The sequence below is a fragment of the Aythya ferina genome (assembly GCF_964211825.1).
Source record: "Aythya ferina genome assembly, chromosome: 3".
In the NCBI taxonomy this organism is placed as follows: domain Eukaryota; kingdom Metazoa; phylum Chordata; class Aves; order Anseriformes; family Anatidae; genus Aythya; species Aythya ferina.
Window position 1 is genome coordinate 5,970,888 of NC_140298.1, and position 22,728 is coordinate 5,993,615.

The 22,728-nt window shown below is 37.9% G+C and overlaps 1 protein-coding gene across 6 annotated transcripts in view; it reads left to right on the forward strand.

The window, feature by feature from the left end:
• Window positions 1–22,728, forward strand: part of PLCB4 (phospholipase C beta 4) — a 233,445-nt gene that overhangs the window by 84,896 nt on the left and 125,821 nt on the right. For 4 of the 6 annotated variants that reach the window (XM_084513193.1, XM_084513192.1, XM_084513190.1 and 1 more), the window contains exon 3: window positions 17,786–17,853. The exons of 1 other annotated variant lie outside the window; for it this stretch is intronic. The gene's annotated coding sequence lies outside the window, so the exon portion shown is untranslated. Of the gene's footprint in view, window positions 1–17,785; window positions 17,854–19,418; window positions 19,486–22,728 lie in introns of all 6 variants that reach the window. One more of the 6 variants, XM_084513194.1, reaches the window with a different exon arrangement.

The following is a 22,728-nucleotide window of genomic DNA, read 5'->3' on the forward strand; positions in this document are numbered from 1 at the left end:
CAGGGCTGAAAATGAGATTTTAAATCTTTGATGCTATAAGATATTCCAGCCTTCCAGGCACAACATTTAATTATACCAAGCAAGGTTTGCTGTAGCTTTAACGAACAGTTGTGCCTGCATAGACCAGTTCAGATTAAAGAAGAGAAATTTACACAACTGCCCCAAACTAGAAATGAACTTTCCTTGGAATAGACTGAGTCTCCATGGGTTCCAGCTCAATCTGTGACTGAAAATCAAAGAGGGCGTATGATATTTACGTGAGGGACAGAAGTAAGCGGTGTGGTGGTTGTAAGATGTGACTGGAGATGAGAGTATTGGAGAGAACAGCTCTGCTAACACTGGTGTCTGCTAAGTGCCATTTAGGACCAGAGCCTTTTTTGTGACCTTTGGCAAATCACGTCTGCACCTTGTCTTTACTTCTGTGCAAAGAGAATACTCTTTCTTCACAGTGGTGTTCTGAGACCTAATTAAGATTTTCCAAGCACTTCCAGAACCTCAGATGAAAGGCATGCACAGAAAGTGTTATAATTAACAGGAGCGTATCAGTTGAACTTTACAGAATTAATAGATACTTATAAATATGAAGCCAGATGCGTTTTGGAAGCTTTTCACTACATTTAATCTCTAGAAAGCATCACTGTAAATATATTTTGAAGGTTAGTAAAAAGAAATGTTTGGTTTATTTCTTGTACTGGGGTATCCTTCGTGTATGTATCAACTCACATGCCTTATTGCGTTAGGGATCTAGAGGTTTGGGAGTTGAGTGCATTGCTCTAGGCTATACCCACATAAGGGAAAAATTGATTAGGCTATGTCTGCAGATACTTTCCCTTTTCTCTTGTAAACATGTGACTGTTTTGAAGGTTTTATGTTTTCCAAAGAAAAAAATACAGTTAAAAATTGACTGCCTTTGTGTGCATTTTCGTTCTTGATATTTGGCCTACTTGAGTATTGCTAGTTAGAAGACAGAGAGGTAGATAAACTGCAGATAACTTCTAGGGCCATTTTGCTTACTCCATATATATGGCAAATGTGAGAGTGACTGGACCTCAATTAGTTGGAAGGGCTACATGGTCTATAGTAGAAGAAAATTGTGGCTGGCTTGCATTGTACCAAGAGCTATTGTCAGTATGTGGTAATATTATTTTTTTTAAATAAAACCAATCAAAAAAAAAAAAAAAAAAAAAACAACAACACACAAACAAACGCAACCAAAAAGCAACAACAACAAAAGGATGAACCAGAAACCCCCCAGAAGATCAGAGGAGTACAAAACAAAAATGAACATTTGTTAGGTGAGGGGGAGCTTGTAGTTATACATGCTCTTACTTTTAAGTTATGGCACAATGCAAGCTCCTGCTCCAGACAAGCATAGTTTTTTAGATTGGGGTCAATAGTTGATGACTCTGATGATTATTATTTATTTAGTTTATGGAATTTAAGCCATAAAAATCCTGTTTACAAAATGGATCCAATCTGCAAGTATATTCAGAGAATGTGTAATAAAGATGCAATTAAAAATCTGTGTGGTCTGCTGATTTTTATTTTTTAATTATTTCTGTAATAATTTGTGGCTGTTTTGTATGTGACCATAAAATCTGTCACCAGGCATTCTTTCACAGTAGTTTGCTGTCTGGTAGGAAATTTATGTCAAACAGAATCAATATTATCAATCTTTTTTTCATTGCCTCTGCTTTTAATCATAACTGGAAAATAGTAGATAGATGGGGCACTGAAACCATTTAGCGTAATGCCTTATAATGCCTTTATTGTCCTCGTTAGCTGTAGTATAGTTTTCCTTTAGCTCTCTCATAACATTTTATTTTCATTTGCAATACTGCACAAGGGAATTCTCTTATCATTTCCTAGACGACAACTTTAAACAAATTGAAAATATGACTTATTTGCCTTCTAAATTTGTCCATTTTGTACTTTTTTTTGGGGGGGCAGGGGGGGCTAGGAGGGAGCAGGGAGGGTCAGCAAAATGGGAGATAACTGCAGAGACAGCACCAGGTAATTTGTTTTCTACATTAGGTGGCATTCTGAACCAACAGTCAGTTATGATCTAGTGTTGCCTGATGATGATGTTATTGTGACAGTGCAGACACAGGTACTTATTTGCATTATGCTGTAATTGTATGGTTGCCCAGGAGGCCCAATCTTTATCATAGAATGCTTTGAATCTGAGAGTTCTGTCCTGAATTTAGCACTTTGCCTGAAGTCTTGAGACACTGCTTAGTTTTTAGTGCAGGAACTGTGTCTCGTTAAAGTTCTGATGGCTTGTTTAAAAATCAATAGAAAGAGCTAAGTGAAAGGCAAATGGCTAATGTGATAGAACCATGTTCTGTGCTAAGAGATCCTTTCACAGGTTTGCAGAGAGGCTAGTAGTGTGGGGATGGCAAATACGATGGATAATGATTACCTTCTGTTTCTGAGGGTCAGCCTTAGCCAAAGCAGTGACAGGCACTGGATCAACTGGTAGAGTGTGTGTGGGGTAGAGTTACCTGACTTTGGGGAGACAGAGACAAATTAATTTTCCATCATTTGCTTTTTCCTTTTTCTCTGCGCTCTGTAGAAGTCATTCTGGCATGATGTTCTTGTGCCCTGTACTGCAGGGTGAGGCAATTCAGATCTCAGGAGAAGGAATTTGTTTCTCACACAGAGGAAGACATAGAATAGCACTGTCAGAGTGATTCCAGTTAAGTTTTTGCTGTGTTTATGCTACGTCTGTCCTGCAGCTGGCTGTGTGAGCACAGCATAGGGAGTCGCATTTGAAGCGTCACCCATCTGCCTTGCTTGGTTGGGTGCCAGTAGGGATGCAACGGTGCTAACAGAAATGTCAGCACCACTGGAGAAGCAGACGCGTCTGGGTACCTGCGCCGAGAGGCAGCCCCCTGCAGCATCACACTGACCGGCCTCACTGGTGCTGGCGGGATGAAGAGTGGCTGAGCACCTCGGTGCATGCAGCGATGCTGCCTCCAGCAGCAGTGTTAGCTGTGCCCATTCTTTAAGGTTGGCAGATGTAATACAGACACGTTTTCAGGCTCATTCTTGTGCCATTTATTTTCCACAGAAGAGATGAGTCGTATCAAGGGATGGTTAGATAGAGAGTAGCATTGGGGTTTTAAGAGAAAAAAGTCCTTTTTATGCTTTATTTATTTAAGAATAAATGTGTGGATATACAGAAAAAAATGCATTCTTAATGGTTCTATACAGTTGCTTCATGCAATTCAGATTTTTTTGGATAAGAAAAAAAAATCAGATTAGGTTTCTGGTAGGTTTTGGTTGATATAGTTCATCCCACCTGAATTTATGTAGTATTGATTACAACATTACTAGTTAATATTGTAATGTTTTTATTTATTTTAATTCCTCTTGTATGTAAAGGAGTACAAACCCAAGGGAGAAAACACTCATCTAAGTAAAATTTGACTTATCTGTCCTATGAGAGAAATTGTACTGTGTGTTTTAATGATGCAAAACTGGTAAAGTTAAGATAAATCCATCTTCCAGTGTAGACTAAGCCTAACTCAGTGGAGGGTACTATGCTGCATGATAGAAACAGCAAGGGCATATATAACTTACTAAATATTTTAAATTTTATGAAGACTTTTTTTCTAAAATTTTGCTTCTTCTCAGACCAGTTATGCATTTTTTTCAGAATAGCTGAGGTATTATAAACATTATAAGTCTGTCTCACACTTCTTGACTGATACAGTTTTAGTTTGCTGCAACTCAAAGCTAGCAAAGAAGAAAACACCTAATAAAATACAGACTGTTTCTGCCTTGACAGTGGTTAATGTTATTGTAATGTGTCCTTTATACATCCAATCACTTAAGTCCTGTTAGCGCATACTTGCATGAACAGTTCCTCTGTGTGGTTACACACTTGGTCACTTTCCTTGTTACTTGTATTTTTGTTGTATATTGGTTGATTTATTTTTAACTCAAGAACATTTATAGGAGTGGTAGAGAGTGAAACTATCTTTCATTCACTCAATAACATGCAAGACAAGTGTAAGATACTGCAAAATGCTACTAGAAAATCATGGAAATGGGCCAGTAGCCTGACAGATTGAAGCTGTAATGAAGAGACTGTTGTTTTGTTTGAAATGCATCAGATTGCATATCAATTATATCTTCCCATATTAGCTGCCCTTCTAATTAAAGGAGAAGTATTGAATTGCAGTATCACTGACATGAAGCTCAAGAGCATTTTGTGGACAGGTGGAAGACAGTGCATGGGGAAATGGGTGATGTGGATGGAATGGCACGGAGCTGCTGGTGGGGAATGGCATTGCATTGCAAATTGATGAAAAGTGAAGGTTCCATTGACTTAGAGGCTGCCTGGATACATTACTGTTAAATTATGTTGAGCATAGCTGGGGCACGCATAAGATTTTTTCCTTTTTAAAAATTAAATGAAATAAAATACGTAGCGATTGAGTTAGATGAATCAATTGTAAACCATTTGTTCATTCAGTTTTGTTTTTATAGAACTGCAATATGATGGGTACACATACACAAAGGCAAAACTGGTCTAATACACAATAGTTTATATATAGTAAGCACCATTTTAATTCTAACTTGCAACTGGAAGATGTCTGATAACAGCTTGTTTTTTGTTTTGTTTTGTTGTGCTTATTAAAGTTGTACATAACCTATTGTGATGCTTTGGCAGAGGCGTTGTTGGTTTTCTTTGCCATAGAAGTACCTATTACAGTATAGAAAAGTTAGCAATTTAGAATATCAGAAGACTTATGAGACTTTTTTCTGTAAATTCTTCCCTACTGAAAAAAAAAAACAAAACTTTGAGACTGTCAAAAATCCTGTAAAACGTAATGAAACATATTTATCTATTTTTATGTAATGTATGGAATTACATGAGTAATGGAGCCCTCATAATCATAATTCAAGCAACTCTTTCAAAATAAGCCAAATACCTATAGAAAAGTTGTGAAACATTGCAAAAACCTTTACATATGCGTTGAAAATGGAAATTTTGCAAATGAATTATGAAGCTGTATTTGCAGCTCTATCTGGTAAAGTGTCAGTCCCTCCCCCTCCTTCAAAATTGACTGGTCATCTGCCTGGCTACAAAATTCAGAGCAGAATTCTGTATGGGGAGGAACAGGTACCCTAATTATATGTGGCAGAGAGTTACCTACCTAGGCAATCTCCTTTGTAAGTCACTACTTTAGTCTGCGTTGTAGTGAAAACTATGGGATGTAATCTGTAAATTCAAATAGGCTACATCTGTACCGCTGGTGATAGCTCTAGGCTTAAATTTGCAGCTGAACCCAAACACCTGGGTGATCTAAGCATCTGGTGCTGTTGTTTTGATGCCTGCAGTGAACCAGCCAAAATTCCCAGGCAAACAAGCCCTGGATATCTGGGAGGGTATGCTTGGGTATTGCTGTGAGGTTCAGGCCTGGCTCTGCATACAGCATAGAACGAAATCATGGAGGGAGTTGGGTTGGAAGAGACCTTAAAGCCAATCTAATTCCAACCTCCCTGCCATGGGCAAGGACACCTCCCACCAGACCAGGTTGCTCAAAGCCCCATCCAACCTGGTATTAAACACTTCCAGGGGTGGGGTTTGGACAGTGCCCTTGCAGGCCAATTGAAACTGTTTTGGTGTTTTTGTGGTCTGGCATTTGATCAGGGACGCTGCCGGATGAAAAATATAGTTGCATCTTTTTGATGTACAGTGGTTGTCATGTCCTGTTTCCTTACATCAACAAACACCTTGTATTGTTTAAAAAATGTATTCTAGTTTTGCAGGTTATTCCCTTTTCATTCAAAACAATTTACATTCTTCTTTGATCTGAGCAACAATGTAGTTAGCTGGACGAGTCACACTGACTGCCTATTCATGTATCAATTTATTAAAGATCACATACTTTGAGCCAAAAAGTTCCATATTTAAGGTATCAGTTTTTCTATTCTTTATATATTTTTCTGTTTCTGCTGTTTCTAGTCTTTATCAAATCAGTGGTTTTAATAAATTGAAACAAGTCTGCTACAATACTGGTGAAATTTCATGCTTAGATACATTCCTGGCTTTGCATGGAGAAACAATTTTTTTTCCCCCTTTTTTCTTTTTCCCCTTCTTAAATGAAGAGGTTCTCTTTTAAGGAATGGGGGGAAAAAAAAGGAGCTTGAGTTTTTATAGCAGACAAATTTTGGAAATATGATGAACCAGGAAGTCACTAGACAGCTTTTGGTTCTTTTAACTGTCAGACAGTATTTCATATAACAGTTTACATTACAGATAATGTTAAATAGCATATGGTAACATTCTTTGGATGAAATCCTAGCTCTAATTAAGTCAGTGACAGAATTCACATTGACTTTGAAATCATGCTCATTGTCTGATTCATAACCATTTAAAAAAATAAATAAATTCCTTAGAAGAAATAGTAGCAAGCCAAAGCCAGGAATGCAATTTCTTTCTGTTCTAGACTCTTGTGGAGTCTAGGGGGAAAGGAGAGAGTAAACAAGTGTGGAAAACTGGATAGTTTTTACATGGCAAGTAAAAGCCCCCCAAACAGCTCTATAAAGCTGCTTTTTTTTTTTTTTTTTTTTTTTTTTGTAGTTGTACAGCTCAGCTGTGATTTTACAGCTCTCATGATACAACTTATTTAAACAGTAATAAATATGACCCCACCAGTTTATTTCTGTGTGTAATGTCAAATGTAAGGAATTAGAGATGCAGGTGATGTGCATAAAGAAGAAAAGCATTTTTCTGTGTGAAAGAATTAGATACTTGGTTGACTTTAAAAAGAAACCTGATGCAGCTTCATTTGTGGTCTTCTTAAAGCACAAAGCAACTGTATTGTAAATTATTTCATGCCTTTTCTTTCAGCTCATTCCATACAGCTTTGTAATTAGCTTTGTAAGGGCTAAATGCAGTCCAGATGAAATCACTTGCATTCCACCTGCCTGCACTGAAGCAAACTAGACTATAATATGTGGGAGTAAAGTGATAATATCACAGTGAATAGTCTTTCTGTTCAGTAATGATCATGGGGAATTCTAAGAATGCCCAAAGAAAAGCATCTTTCTTTTGGACAGAGTATATTTGTAGCTTTTAGGAGATTTAAGTTAAAGGGAAAAAAATAGTGGCTATGTAGGTTATTGTCTATATGTTAAAAATAAAGTAGAAACCAAAAAGTTACTGTCAAGCTGTTCTAAGTTCAAGTGGAGGATTTATACCATCAAAATTTTGTATTATCAACTTTTGCTTTGAAAATTATCTAAGTATATAGACAAATATTTTATATAGAAACAAATATGAAAACATACACATTTACATTTTTCTGTTACTGTGTTTGTACCTAAGGTCATTTCCTATTCTTGTCTTTGCATCACTCATTTTTGCTTATTATTTGCTTTTCTGGAGCTTTAGGGGAAAAAAAGGGGGATCTTATTCCATACAAAAGCTCCCTGGAATGCTCCTTGATTTCTAGAACTTGCTTTAGTTCAGTTTTCCCACAGAATAGAATATCTGATGATTTTGCTCTTCTTTTTTAAATAATAATTTTTAGGCCTTTTTTTATTTTTTTCACAACTAGCCTCATGGAAGTGAGGTCAATCATAGGCTTAAATGTACGCATTTTATCAAAGCCTTTCTCTGTTATAATGTGACTTCTCTGCAACTTCCAAGTAGTCTTTCTAGAATTAAATATAATGCTTGATGTTGGCAATACAGAATATACTTTCAGAATACTTCAATACAGAATACTTTGGACCAATCTTTTTTTTTTTTTTTTTTTTTTTTTTTTTTTTTTTTTTATAAGATGACGGTTGAAGTACCTGGCTTTTCAGACTTTTGTGATACTGGATAATCTTACATGGCACTGCATTGATGCCCTTCCAATATTTGCTTATAGAGAGAGTTTCATGGGAAATGATAGCGTACGGCATTGTAGAATGATAGGATATCCTGAATTGGGAGGGACCCACAAGGATCATGGAGACCAACTCCTGGCTCCACACAGGACCACCCAAAAACCAGACCCTATGTCTGAGAGCATTGTCCAAATGCTTCTTAAACTCTGGCAGCTGAGTGCCATGCCCACTGCCCTGGGGAACCTGTCCCAGTGCCTGACCACTGTCTGGATGCAGAACCTTTTCCTAACACCCAGCCTGACTCTCCCCTGTCCCAGTTCCATGCCATTCCCTTGGGTCCTGTTGCTGTCCCCAGTGAGCAGAGCTCAGCACCACTTCCCTCAGGAGGAAACATTGATCCATGAAGGTTTTTTGTTTTTGTTTTTGTTTGTTTGTTTGTTTGTTTTTGTATGGCATTTTACTGGTAATCATTATAAGATGAAACAGGGTTAGCATAAAATTTGAGTAAGACTTGATTCATACATTTAAATGAATTAGAGCATCATTTAGTTGCTGAATGATAAGCCGTCATTTTAGTAGTAAACTTAGTGTTCTTTACCAAAACCATCCTATTAAATGAAATGCAAATCTTAACTGTTTATATCATATAGCCCAACCACTTGCATGAAGAGTATATGTTTGGGGCTCTGCAAGTTTGCATATTTCCTTTGTAGTTCTTTCTTTTTTTAGTATTGTAATATATTTGTATATGCACTCAACTGATTCTCTAAATACATCAAATTGAAAATGTTATCATAGTTTAGCTTTTATTGTTGATGCTGAAAATGTTTAACTTGATGTTCTGAAGAATGGACCTTTTCTTCTCTAGTTGTATATTAAATGTCTGTATATGATTTCATTCCGTTCCAGACAGGATCATTTGACCATAGTGACATCATGTACTTCTGTGATTGTTCCATGAACTCCTACTCAAATACGAAGCTTCCAGTGCTGAAATCATTACCATTCCAGTGATATGAAAAAATGTTTAAAGCTCTTTGATCACATACAGCTTCCAAAGGGAATGGCTTTTAAAGTGGGAAACATGACAGAGGTTCAGTGAGAGATCCATGAGCACATTATTATTATAGATGCATCTTATATGGACTGACTTAAAAATATAGATAGGACAGCTTTATGTTCCCATATGTGCATGAGTTCAAATCGTTATCTCATGGGAATGGTGAGCCACCAGTCATTGGTCCAGTACCAAACTTTAATGAACTTCAGTTGAAGAAATATTGTTGTGAACAAACCATTGCAGCAGTGTTTATTTTATTTTATTATTATTTTTTTTTAGGTCTCACAGTCTCATTCACATGAATACATTCAGAGATGCAAATACGCAGATGCTCAAGGAATTTAGAATAGACAACTTTTTTGAAAATACCTGGAATTTCCATAGAAATCAATGTTTTGTTGCATTAGGAAGATCTTACTTTGAGTGGTGGTTATCAGTTGGACTTCTTCTTTCTAAGAAATCTGCTGTAAGAAAACTTGGTAACCTTGTTGGCTCTGCAGAGGGATTTTTCCCTGTGCCCAGCCTAGGCATAGAAATTGAAAACAAATTGTCACTGTTGTTCATATTTGGCCTGAGATTTTCACGGGAGTCCTCAAGTTCCTTTTGCTGTTTTGCCAGAGGTGACCTGGTGATGGGGTTGACAGTGCTGAAAGCTACTGTTAACAGCCATGACGTGGATTTCTGGGGGAATGAAGTCCTGTCTCAGAGCACGGGGGAGCCACTTGAGATCCATCCCTAAGTGACCCTCACAGGTTGCCTGTCCCAGCAGTGTCAGTACCCTAACCTTGTCTCAAAAGGAATAATCATTGAATGTAAATTAAGTATGATTCTCACATGCTTCATCTTGCTGTTCCTGATTAAAATAATAGCTCCCCTTGTTATTTCTGGTTGAAATGTTAATGAATGTGTAGTTACAACAGATTCTTTTTTGAGACAGTATACATTGCATAGTTGAAATCAGTGGCCCTCCTTGTTTACAGAAGCTGGGTATATACGTCAAAGTGACATATTGTATTCAAGTCATAGTGCACGACAGGTTAAAAGAGAAGAACTGGAGAAAGAAAAAGATTAGGTGGTGATAGGCTTCATTATTAGACAGTGAAATGAAAATTTAGAGAAGAATATCATTGCCTTAAAAGATGCAGCTCTTGTACGGGCTGCTGAGTAGGGATGGCACCTTGTAGACCTGTCAATACACCAACCACAGGGAAGTCAGTATATGGCCTTTCCACAAAACGTGAGTTACGTGCTATGATATGGCTGCATTGTGGGGAGGCCTCGACAATTGGTTCAGGTTTTGGATCGTTTGAGTTCAAACCAATTGAGGCCGCATTGAACAAGTGGTTGCAGAGTAGCGGCCTTTTGCTGAAGAAATCTGAAGGAGTCGTAATTTGTAGAAACGTGTATGTTGACAAGACCAAAGGCAGTGTTCCACTAAGAGCTTCTATTCATGCATTAGAAATATTAATCTAATTTGATTAATAATAAAGCCACTTGTGTCACTAAAATCTACAGCCAGTATCTGGAAGTGAATAAATGCCATTATGTAAATATGGAAGTGGGTGTAAGGCGGAAGGATTAAAACACACCATTGTTGAGATTTTTCTGGTCAAAAATAACACAAATCTGGCTTGCAAAAATGATATGTGGAAATTTAAGATAATCATTTAATTTGATCTCTATGAGACAAAACAAAAGAAAGGAATGAATAGAAAAATTGAAGATAGAATCCTGTTGGAAAAATACAGATAGTTACTCCTTAACTTCATTATCTTTCATATAAGAGGGAATTGTGTTTCTTTCAGTCTTCTTTAAAAAAATAGTCTTCTGGTATACCCTTAGGGGGGAAAACTAAACAAAAAACAACCATGAAGTACAGTATATATGGAAGTCATGATAGATTCTCTGTTTGTAACCATGAGGCTAGAATGGACACTTAGAACTCTCCAAAATACCTCGTTATGCTCCAAGCAAGTTATAATGACAGTCAATGTATTCTTTTTTCATTCAAATCAGTAGCAAAAGGATATGTAGAAGAAAATCTTGTTTTATTCTGACTTAGTAAGAAAAAGGAAATAGTAATACCAGAAGAAAGACTAGATGCAAAATATACTGCTTATTTTGGGATGGTAGTACTTTGACGTGACTTTATGCTATAACTTCTTTAAACCGTCAAACTACCACCTTCTGAAAATCTTCATAAATCATTTTGCAGTCACCTTTTTCTGTTTTCAAGTTTAATCCTTTAGGACACTAAGTGAGATTTTGGGGAATTATCGTTTGGTATTTCTGCTTAATTAATTTCATTGCAGTCCTTCACAGAATTGTGCTAGTCAGAGCACCTAGATCTTCAGTGAATATAAACATATATTTTAAATGGTTTTATTTCTACTGGCTGTCATCTATCTAGAGTTTAGCACTTCATTTCTATTTCACATGTGTATTTTCATATTACTTATGGTGCGGCTGCTCTGTAGAGGCAGTTTTGTATCACTCCTGAGTCACCGCTGAAGGAATCAGTGCTGTCTCCAGTAACAAATGATGGATTTCATCAAGCTGAATTAGGCAGTTACTGCTGTGATGAAAATATTTTTGTGGCTTTTTCTCTCTGTTCCTGCCACATCCTGTCTTACAGAAGGTTCTTTACTTTCTGTGGCAACTGTGGGCTTCTGCTTGACCAGTCTGCCAACCTTTGTAATTCAGCATGGGGAGGGAGGTTGGCATTTTTCTTGAAATGGCCTTGTGATTTTGAAGGTCTTCCTCTTTTTACATTTCAATTGTTCTAAAGTGAATGCAATAAATAACATCTAAGACTCAGTACAGTGCTGTAGGAAAGAGGAGTGATGTGCAGCTATCATTTCAAGGCAGAATGAGCTCCCATGAACTCCTAACACTTGAGGCTTCAGAACAAACTTGTTGCTGGGTGTTTTGAGATACATGTATATAGATCTAAAACTTGAATCTTTTTGAAGAGGCATGAGAGGGAGTTTGATGCCAAAAACAGATAACCAAAAACATCCCCAGAATCCAAGGACCTTCTGTGGAGCAGAGGGGTGTGACTTTGGGCTCCCAGGATTAGTGTCGTGCCTGTTGCTGCAGAAGCAGTGGGGTAATACATAAGCTTCTCTCACTGCTGTGGTCTTGCACAATTTACATTCTTGCAGTGATCTCAAGAGTGGGTTTGCTCATCTGATGCTGGTACCAGGCAGTTGGGCAAGTGCATTTACTGGAAGTGCTGGCTTTCAATAGCAACAGTGTGCAAACAGGTGCTTACTACATGCTTTGTCTTTTCAGGTGAAAAGGCTACACATAAGCATGTTGTCTTAGCCTACAGCTGAAGTTAGTGTGAGGGGGAGACCAAGCTAAAAGCCGAGCTAAGTGCATCTGTTCCGGAAGAGTTGTCTCCCTCTGCCCTTTAACAGCAATCTCCTTACCCCAGTTCAGGAACCTCTGTTTATTGACATTGGTGCAGTTTTCTCTGTTGACTCATGTAAGCCCGGGATTTCACACTAGGGGTATAATAGTGGATAAGTCACTGGTTATGGTACATATGTACATCAGCACTAACAGAAAGATCCCTGACACAATAGAGAAGTAGCAGTTGCAAAGTCCAGCAAACAGTTAAGAGTTTCAGTTCATTTCTATGTATTGCTCTAGCTGTAGCACATAGCTGTATGCTGGTTCTTAAAATCTCATCATTTTGAATACTGTCTGTCTTCCCCACATCCATTTGGATGTGATTTTTACTGCTCCTGTTACAACTCTCTGTAGAAGTCAATGTTCTTTACTATTGTAAAGCAGCTTGAAATAGCAGCCCTTAAATCCTTTAAAACTTTAATCCCTAGTTCCAGGATTTTGTAAAATGCCAACTGCTGTTAGCATGCTACAATTAAAGCACACACAGGACAGCACTGAAGAAAAACATGAATGTCTCTGGCCAGCATGAAATAGGAATGTGAGGATGCAGGTCCATGTTGTATTGCTTTGGGTGTAAAGTTTTTGTTTGTTTGTTTGTTTTTTTAATAATTCTCTCTCCCAGTCTGATGGCTTTTTCTCCTTATTCCACTGTTACTTAGTATTGCCTCAATTGTGCTCATACAATGTAACAATAATCAATGAACTATAAGTTTAGAAAATAAGGAAAAAAGAATGTAGGAAGGAAGGATAGAGGTAGGGTTTTGTGATTTGTTGTTTTCTCCTAAAGTTATTCAAGTCTCACAAACAGTGGCACAGACACAACAGATGAGTAGGACAGCAGTAGACTGCCAATTTACGTAATTCTGCACAAAAAATGGTAGGAACCCCCTATAGTGGCTTTGCCATTAGGAAACTAGTGGTCAGCTTAGATTGCACCTGTTGTCAATGCAGTCTCCCTAAAATAAGTATCTGTGTTCCTTGTGTAATTCCTGTGTTCTTTGTATAATGATCTTTGTACATGTATAATGTTATTAGTATGTGTTATGAAAGGTTTAGAGGAAGCTGACATCTCCCTTATTTAGGATTTGTGAACTTGGATAGATGAATCCCCTTCTTTCCCTACTTGCTTACTACAGTTTTTTTTAGGATTTTTTTTGTTTTTAGGAATGTGGCTTCTACTAGGTGCCAAATTTAGGCAAACTTGATCATGTGTGTTTATCAGCTTGGTCTTCCCAGAAGTACTTCACTGTCATTAGAAACTATAAAGACTAGTATTCTTCAAAAAAAGAAAATAGCACTGCCATTCCCCTCCCCTCCTTACTCCATGCCTATCCAGCAGTATTGTTGTGAATGTTGGCTTTCTTATTAATCTTCCAAATTGTCTAGCAGTCCTTCTGTTATGGCAGAAATTACTGCCCTGCCTGGAATTCTACTGCAGTACTTCCAATCACATTTTTTTTTTCTTCAGCAACAACAAAATTTCAATTGTTAGCATACTGTACAGCTGACTAGCTACAGTGGGGACCAGAAAGATTTTGTATTGTTGGTTTTGGCAGTAGTTAGATCTAAACATTATTTTTACTGCATTCTCTTTTATAATGATCGAATGCTTGAGTTTATAGCAACAAATAGAAAATGTTTGCTATTCTAACCTCCCCCGCCTCCCCTTTGGGTGACTGTTCCTGGTCATGTACTAGCAGTGCCATTCACGTTGAGTAGATGGATAGCTGTGTGTCTAACCCCTTTCTTGTTGTCTCTTCATTGATCAAGTCTTCAGGAGCAAGGTTCACTGAGCGCAGAGAGAGATGCAGAGGCCCTGCAGTGGGAAGCAGGACATCTCAGCAGGCAGCTGTGTGTTTGCTCATCGTGGATTTTATGTGCGCGCATGTTCAGGCTCTGTGCTTGTAAGGGTGTTGCAGTTAGGGACAGCATGTGGCAGGGGAAATTGTCGTCTGTGTGCTGAATGAGTTTCAGTGCCATTTGTATGTTTGCTGTGATGCTGATTTGGGGAGGGGGAGTAGGAGGAGGAATAACATGTAAAAATGTTTTAAATAATAAAGGACTTAACCAACCCTGTCAAGTTGTACTTCATATCTAACTGTACGTGACCATGAAGTAGCAAATAATTAGCATGAATGTCAGTAGTCTGAAGGGCCCCGGAACAATTCTGTGGCTTCCCTTGTGTCTGGAAATGACTTGGTTGAGTACTGGCAGGCGTGGTATTAATCAGTAGGCTACAGTATGGTGATTTATAAATTATGTAACATGATTTAAAGCTCAGCTTCACAAAAATAAGCGAAATGGATTGTTTGATGTACAGCAGGCTAGCTGTGTGACTGTGGGCCCATTTATGTACAAAATGAAACCTGTCCTGTACTCCCACTCTGTTATTGTTGATCAAGTTAATCATATACTTCAATTTATTATCCTGTAGCTATGCACATAATTCCCATTTGACAGGCCATCTGACAGCATGTTGAACTAGGCCCCACACTGCTATTAGCACCATGTGATGCGGTTAGGCCTCAGTGACACCCCTGTGAATGGTTTATAAATATTGCCAATCAGGTGCTTATGCTTAACACACTTGTTTCTTTTTTACCTGAAGAAACAGGGTTTATAGGAGCAAATGATATTTTTTTTATCAGGCTAGCTGATGAGATCTGCAAACAAGCTTTTGAACACAGGCTCTTTTCCAGGTCTCTGGAAAAGTAAGTCTGGTAATGCTAATTTGATCATCTGAGTGTTCTGGCCACCAGATTCTTTGTGAAATTGGGGTAGTGGTGAGATTTCCTTGTGGAATGAAGGATTAAAGATTAGATATCATCTCCATACTGTTGGTTCTTCTCATAGCACTGCTGGGATCTTTCTTCAGTGAGATAGGCTAGCAGTAGTTCTTTTTGTGTGCCTCAGTTGCATACAAGCATGAGCGTGCTGCTTTTGGAGAGTGTACACAGAAGAATCAGATGTTAAAATGTGTTGTAGGAATGGTTTGTAGAACCCTGAGAAGGAAAGCTTTTCTTACCCTTGACAGGCTCACTGTACGTTGCCCAATACAAGAATCCATTTTATACAGGACTAGGCGTTTATTTATTTATTTTTTTTACCTTGTTTCTGTTTACAGAAAAGTTTCAGATAAAATTTCTAATTCCATCTGGAGTTATTAGTGTTGTCCAGCTTTGTTTTGGGTCTGGAGTGGAGCCTGCATTGCTGCAGTCTGTTTATAGACTTCCTTATGGTGATGGTGTGGTACCAGTGGTCTCTGCAGATCTTTAAAATATCCTTAGTGTTTATTACCCTGTACTTCAAAGTATTCCTTGCTTCTTTCCAGAGGTAAACAGACTTCATTGGAAATAATTCTTTAATTTTTAATAGATATCAGAAAATAGTATGAAATTATCATCTGTGGTTCTATCAAAAAAAAAAAAAAGAAACAAAAAAAAACAGATATTAGCATGCAGTGTAGACTGCAAAGCATGAAAAATGTGTACAACCCCTCAATGCAGTTGTTAAATCAGATCAAGAGTTTGCATTTGCTTAGTGCTTGTCTAATCCTAGCACTTTGTTGACAGCAAGCTAGCTGGGATTTAACTTGCACTAGGCATGGACAATGTTTGCTTATATAAGGGCAGGAAAAAGAAGCTACAGGTTGTTTCGGCTCCTTCAGCTAATGTGGTATGACTGTCATACGGATATCAAACAGCTCTTGTGCATTGTTTCATGACTTAACATGAAGATGGGGTTTTAAGTTTTAATTTTTCAGAGTTGCTATTTTAACTCATCCCCTTAAAAGTTAGATTTTTCTCTTATCTCACAGCTCCATCTACTGTTGGTGCACTTTGTTAAATCAGTCTCCCCTATCCATCTTCATTTTTTTTTCTTAAATTCACGCATACAGCTAAAAGCTGCTTTTGCACTCTTTCTCTGCAGGGTCTTCTTTGTCCTTCTTGGTCTCACATAAATTCCTTTGCTACTTTCCTCTTTCCCAAAAGTAAGTGCTGTGAGCACCATCTTGATGCTTCTCTGACTGATAATTTTATGTGTTAAGCGGTTCTGTTAATCTGGTCTCTTTGGGTCATGGACTGAAGAATGGAGTGTCATGCATTTAGCCTAACATCTGTTATAAAAAAGCTTCTTATCCATTCACACATCTGATTCTTCCCCAGATTCTTAATATATCATATTCCTGTTGTTTTGATAAATGTTTTGACTTGTCTTGATAAAACGGAGTCCTATTTCACTCATGCCAATTTGAAATGGTTCCACAGTTTTTACCCTGTTCCTTTGATGGTGCCATTGCCCTGTTTGCATCCTCCCCTGTCTTATACATCAAACATCAACTACTCTTTTGTACTTTCAGGGCTCTTTACCTTGATTCTCAGTGGTTTTCACCTCTGTTCTGTTTCTGTAATACGAAATACACCCTCACCACTGAGCAGTCCAGGACCCAAGCCTTCATTGCTCACTTCTTACGTTCTCAACTCAAGACCTCTTCATACTCCGATTTCTTGCTTCTTCTTGCAGCAAATGGTACTACCTTAATATCTGACAAGCTACATCATTTATCCCTCTCCAGTTCATCACAGAAAATCTATTTTCTTTGAAAATACTGCTGTTTCAAGACCCCTGTGTGACCAGTATTATCTTAATTCCAATTCTTTACCCCTTTAGTTTAGCAATGTGTGCTATCAACTTTTCCCATGAGCTGTTTCGGACACAGAATGTCTTTGGTTCTGTTTTGGTACAATGCTACACAAAATAGTGTGCGGTGTATGATTGGGGCTCCAAGGTGGTGTAGAAATACAGATGATACTAACATATTCTTTCCAAATATTTTACTTATAGGAATTTGTAGGTGAAACCTGGCAATGAGGTATGCAGGGTGGTTAGAAAATGCAGAAATGGATGTGCAGAAGGATTGTGTTCCTCATTCTGTAAAGCATCTCTTGCTCTTGCTGTACTCAAGTCCTATATTACTGAAGCTTGTCATTCTGAAGTGAAATCTTACCAACTTTATGTTGCTCATCTAAGGAACACATGAAATGCAAACAATTAAAATCAGCTAGCGTTTATTCTGGAAGATATAAATGTGGCAACACTGTTCAGCTGCTCCTTTGTGATGATTATTAATCATTCAGGATGCTTTATGAATTTTAAACACTGTCCTGGCACAATGCAGTAGGGAATGGCATACTTCATCCAGAGCTTCCAGCGCTACCAGCCTGGAACTTATCTTATCTTACTAACTTACTAACTTATCTTTTTCTACGCAAAGACACAGCAAAAACTTTCCAATAAAAGACTTAGGTGTCATAACTGAATCCTGTTCTTAAGTATTTATCTTGATACTATACTTTTGTGAACTGTGGGAGGGGTGTGTTTTTGCCTATAGTGAGATTTAGTAGATGACACCAGGTTTTATACTGAACTTCTTTTTGTTTTATTGCTTCACAGAAGGAAGAGTTTCCCAGCACATCAGCCTAATTAGGCTACTGTTTTTCCATCCGGTCCAGAACTACTTTGTAAGTTACTTGTTTACAAACTAGAAATTATAAGTGGAATAGAATTTGCAAATTCTATTCCTTGTGCCCTCCTTCCTCTCTTTCTGTCTCTGAGTTTAAGCTTTCAGTCCACTATTGTATCACTCTTTTAATCAATTCCCTATAGATTTACATGTATATGACTTGGTTTCACATACATTATCCAATAATCAGTAAGAATAAAAGTGATTATGAGTGAGAGAGAACAGGGAGGCTGTTAGTTTAGCAGTTAATTTCTGGGTTTTATGTGTTTCACAGTGGTATTGGCTTGTAATACTTTAAAATCACAGCCTTCTGCCAGCTTTATTCTGTTTTTCTGGGGAGTTACTATAGCATGTGGGCTATGGGCTGTTGCTACTGGAAAACTAGTGACTGGTAAATTCTGAAGTAGCTGATAGTAGCTGATAGAAGCAGTATTTCCACAAAAGAGCCTGCTTACTTTGTGACGAAGTAGACAGGGATTATTACCATGTAGATGACCAACTTGTGAAGAGAAACTTCATGAAGTAGCAGGTGGAAACACATTTCTATATAGCAGGGCTGCCCAAGCAGCTAGTGGGATTCCAGAAGCACTCCTAAATTGCAGGTGACCATAACAAAACTATAACGTAGGTTTGGCACCTGCCTAGCTTTTGTTTGGTTCATAGTAACCTCTGTCTCATTATAAAATCAAGCCAACAAAAAGATCAGCTAGATGTTCCATCTAGTTCTTGCTCTTCCTAAATAGGAGACATCTTCATTATGAAATTTTGATCTCTGTTGCCATGTGTGAGTGTTGTGCAACATTGGCAACAATTGATAGCTGCTGTGGTGCACAGCATACAGATTAACAAGAAATACTGGATATGTGTCCTAAATTGAGAGAGAGGTTTTTTGGCTTTGTTTTGTTTTACATCCAGTCTTTTATTATATAGGTCAACAGCTATCTGAGATTTCAAGCCCAATGGAATCCCTTTCCTCCAGTCATAGGAGTCGTCTATAATCAGCATTACTCAGTTTGTTGCTACCTTACTCTGACTCTTACAGCCTGCTCACTTTAGGAGGTATATGTTAGAGTGTGATGCCAAAATTTTTCACTGTAGAGATATTACATGCAGTACACATTTTAGGATCCCCTTAAGTTCACTCTGGGAGATGTAAATGACTATTCCTCCAGACAACTCCTTGTGATGCACCCAAATGTCTTGCTCCTTAAAGCGTATCTGTTTATCATGGGAGCCCACTGCTGTGCTCTCTTAAGTAATCTATTAAATCCTTCTGGAAAAATTAGGGTGATGTTCCAGTAATAAACTGTGACACACTGTGGAGCTTATATCCACACAGTGTGCTTATATCCTGTGGTCTGATGGTTCATTATCACCAGGGGCTCTGGATCACCAAAGCAAATCTCACTGCAAACACTGGAGGAAGTTTGAATCTTTCTCTCTTCTGTCAATACTGGTCAGTCAAATTTGTGCATACCCAGCAGTGAAGAAAAAGGGTGGACTATTTGGTACAGGCATTACTCAAACTTGCCTTTTTAATCCAAAAATTTGTTTCAACTCTAGGCCAAACAACTCAGCATTTTCTGATCTCATGTCCACAGAAAATATGGAGCTGGGAATATACCAAAGGGTATTGCTCTTTTTTTTTTTTTTTTTTTCTCTTTGCTATTGGATATGATTCAAGTATTGCTGTTAATGCTTAAACTGAATCTGTTTATGTTGTTATAAAGCTTAAATAAGTGATAGGGGTAATTGAAAAATGGTATCTTTTTCCTGGGAATACAGCTAGTGCTAGGCAGAGCTTACTAATACAAACTTGAGAAATTGTGGGTGGATGTTGTATTCCCAAAGGGTGAAATAGTTGACAATAGCATGGCAACTGACAAACAGCAACAGAAGTTTCTTTTGGCATTCATATGGGTTGAAGAGAATACATGCTGTTCAGAAATCAAGTGCTGAGCTATGGTAGAAAAATATCCAGGCTCAGTTCAGAAAGCTTTTGTATTGTTAGCTTCAGGCATAGTGTGGTGCATGGGTATATATTTCCTAAATGAAAATGTGTGTCTTTATTGAAATTTCAAAATACCAAACATGATCAGGTTACGTTTGGGCTTCCTTTTAAATTAGTGTTATTTAAGAAGTATAAACCAGTATTTCAGTATCTATTATAGGTGTTATTCTATTTATCTAAAAACAAAAGAGCTGTAGCATCTAAGTCCAGTGCTAAATCTCTAACAAAAGATTCTGTGCTCTATGAGGGTTTATCTTAATCAACTGTGTTTGTATTCTGTAATTAAGCCTTATGATGGTTTTACTGGCTTTGAATATTTTGTGTGCAGCTCAGAAGCCTGTTTGAACCTTTCTCAGAAATATACGTGTTGTTTTTTGTGCTGCAAGACTGAAAGTTTAAAAACCTGCATGTGAGATCCTTGCAATAAGGCAGCTATTAGTGAACTTTCTTTTATGTAAGTACATGAGTGCACAATGGCTGAGATCTGTTTAGTGCAGAAGCTTGCTGAAAATATTGGAAAAGAGAGCTTGTATTCAATGAGCTTTTTTTTTTTTTTTTTTTTTTTTTTTTTTTTTTTTAAATAGGGAACATTTACAACATTTCTTTTTGTCTGTTGCTATGTCTGGTGTTTCCTGCATTATAAAATGACATGGTAGATTTACAACAATTAACAAACTCCTTGCATTGATATGCCCTTGGTGCTTCAGTGTGAGTTGCCTAGCAATGTCAGGTTGCCAATACAGACAGCTTTTGTCTTGGAAGGATACGTATGTCACCTTTCTGTCAGACGTTACCTCTTTTGGTCCTAAATCCATTTCATAAATGCTTAGAAGTTCGGTAGTCTTCTGTGTTTTTTTTTTTTTTTTCTTCTTTTTTTCCCTGCAAGTTTTCTTTGTTACAGTTAATTGTTTGAAGACCAGAATGCGGCATTTTATTGTGGTCAGGACGAGTAATAAAAGCAACCAGGGCATGCAGTTTGTTACAAAAACTTGAGTAGCCCTTTGTGAAATTTAACATGAGTTGCTACAAAAAAAAATTACCTGCCCTTTCTTTCTGTTTATCAAGTGTATCGTACCTTGATGTTCTGTGCTACAGGCAGTGTTTTGTATTCTGTTTGTAGAGCTGGTGAAGTCTAAATGTTTCATAAAAGCCTCATGGGGAGCAGGAGCCAAGCAATTTCTCCTTCATGCTAGTAGCAGGGTTATTAAGGCTTCATAACTTTTTACTCTCAGAGGTAGGAGCAGGGGAAAAGAAGGTGGGCTAGCTGTGCAGAATTAGGGAAAACAAATGAACAAAAAAAAACCACAGAAAACAAAAACACAAGCAGAAATTTCTTGCTGCAATTCTAATCTAATTTACTGAGTCATTGTGGTGGCTGAAAGGTTTTGTGTTTTCATGTTGCACTATGTTTCGATGGTTCTGAGGCAATCATAAAAATGAAGGGAAACCTGGAGGAAAAAATACGGAGATAGGTGTAAGCAGCAATCCCGCTGCTGTCCCTCCTCAGATATCCATGCCTAGGTTCCAAGGGTGGAAGCTTAGTCAGAGCTAGCAGATCAGATTATATATCTGTTAGCATGGGTTCATGTTATTTAGAGCTTGTTCTTATGAATGTAATAAATTGATTATAGAAATTCATGAAAGAAAAGCCCACCAAGGAAACCATTTAACATAAAAATACTGCCTGTGGCTAAAAGATTTGGGGCACCAAAATGCAGAAGAATGTTCAGAGAAAAGTATAGTTATACACCTGGTCTGATCAGGTATGTTCCCTAGGTATCACCTTACGGCCACCATTGGTGGTAAAATTTTTATTAGGCCTTGTATGATCGTTGTATTATTGGGTGCATATGCCTTGAATAGTTAAATCCAGTGGTTCGTTGATTCTCTTCAGAAATTTAAAATAAATAAATAAATAAAATGCACAGGTGATGTTATATCCTTAGCAAGTGTAAGGCACAACATACACCAGACTACAGGGAACTCCTAGAGGAAGCAAAAGGCATTTCTGTCTAGCATTTACTTTCTTCTCCTCCCATGTTGGACAAGCTTTGTTTGTTACCATCCTGTGGACTCTGTAATCAGTAGTGAGCACAAAGATGGGTGTATATTTGGTCCTTCCACAGTGAGAAAAAGGTAAGAGCCAATTGTGCCCCCTCAAGATCCATGCTTGTAAAACTGGCATCATTCAGCTCTAATGTTTTGGTGAATTCACGCCTGCTCAGCACTTCAGTAATAAAGATGCCACTCTACAGGTGCTGTGTTATTTCTTCTTGTTAGCTGGAGGAAGGACAAAGCCAGAGAGCATGTGGCTTTGGGCACCTTAGGCTGGAGACTACAGTCCAGCAAGATGCTCATCAGATGTCTACCTCTCATCCTCTTTTGCGTTTCCCAGGTAAAAGAGTAGGTAGGCAAAGGGCCTGACGTTTATGCAGCAGGCAGAGAACTTATTTGATGATTAAATGAAGCTTGTGCGGAGACAAGTGCTAGCAATGACTATACCCCACCATTCGAAGAGCTATGGTTAAGACCTCTGTGATCTGTCAGATTGGTTTCCTATAATACACAACAATGCTACTATTTGGTGGCATGTTTGTATCCCCACAGAATTGATGTGGACCTCTCTGAAAAGACGCTGTCAGTCTCTAGTGGGTCTCCAAGCACTTAGGTGCTTACCCATTAACAAATGAACTCATAAATTCAGATGGTTACAACATACACGTTAAATTAAAGGTATCAGTCAGCAGTCGGTCATCTATCAAGTTCAGCCCTTTCTGTCTAGAGCTTGTCTCCAAGCTGCTGAGGTACAAAAAAAAAAAAAAAAAAAAAAAAAAGAAAGAATAACAACAACAAACATCCAAA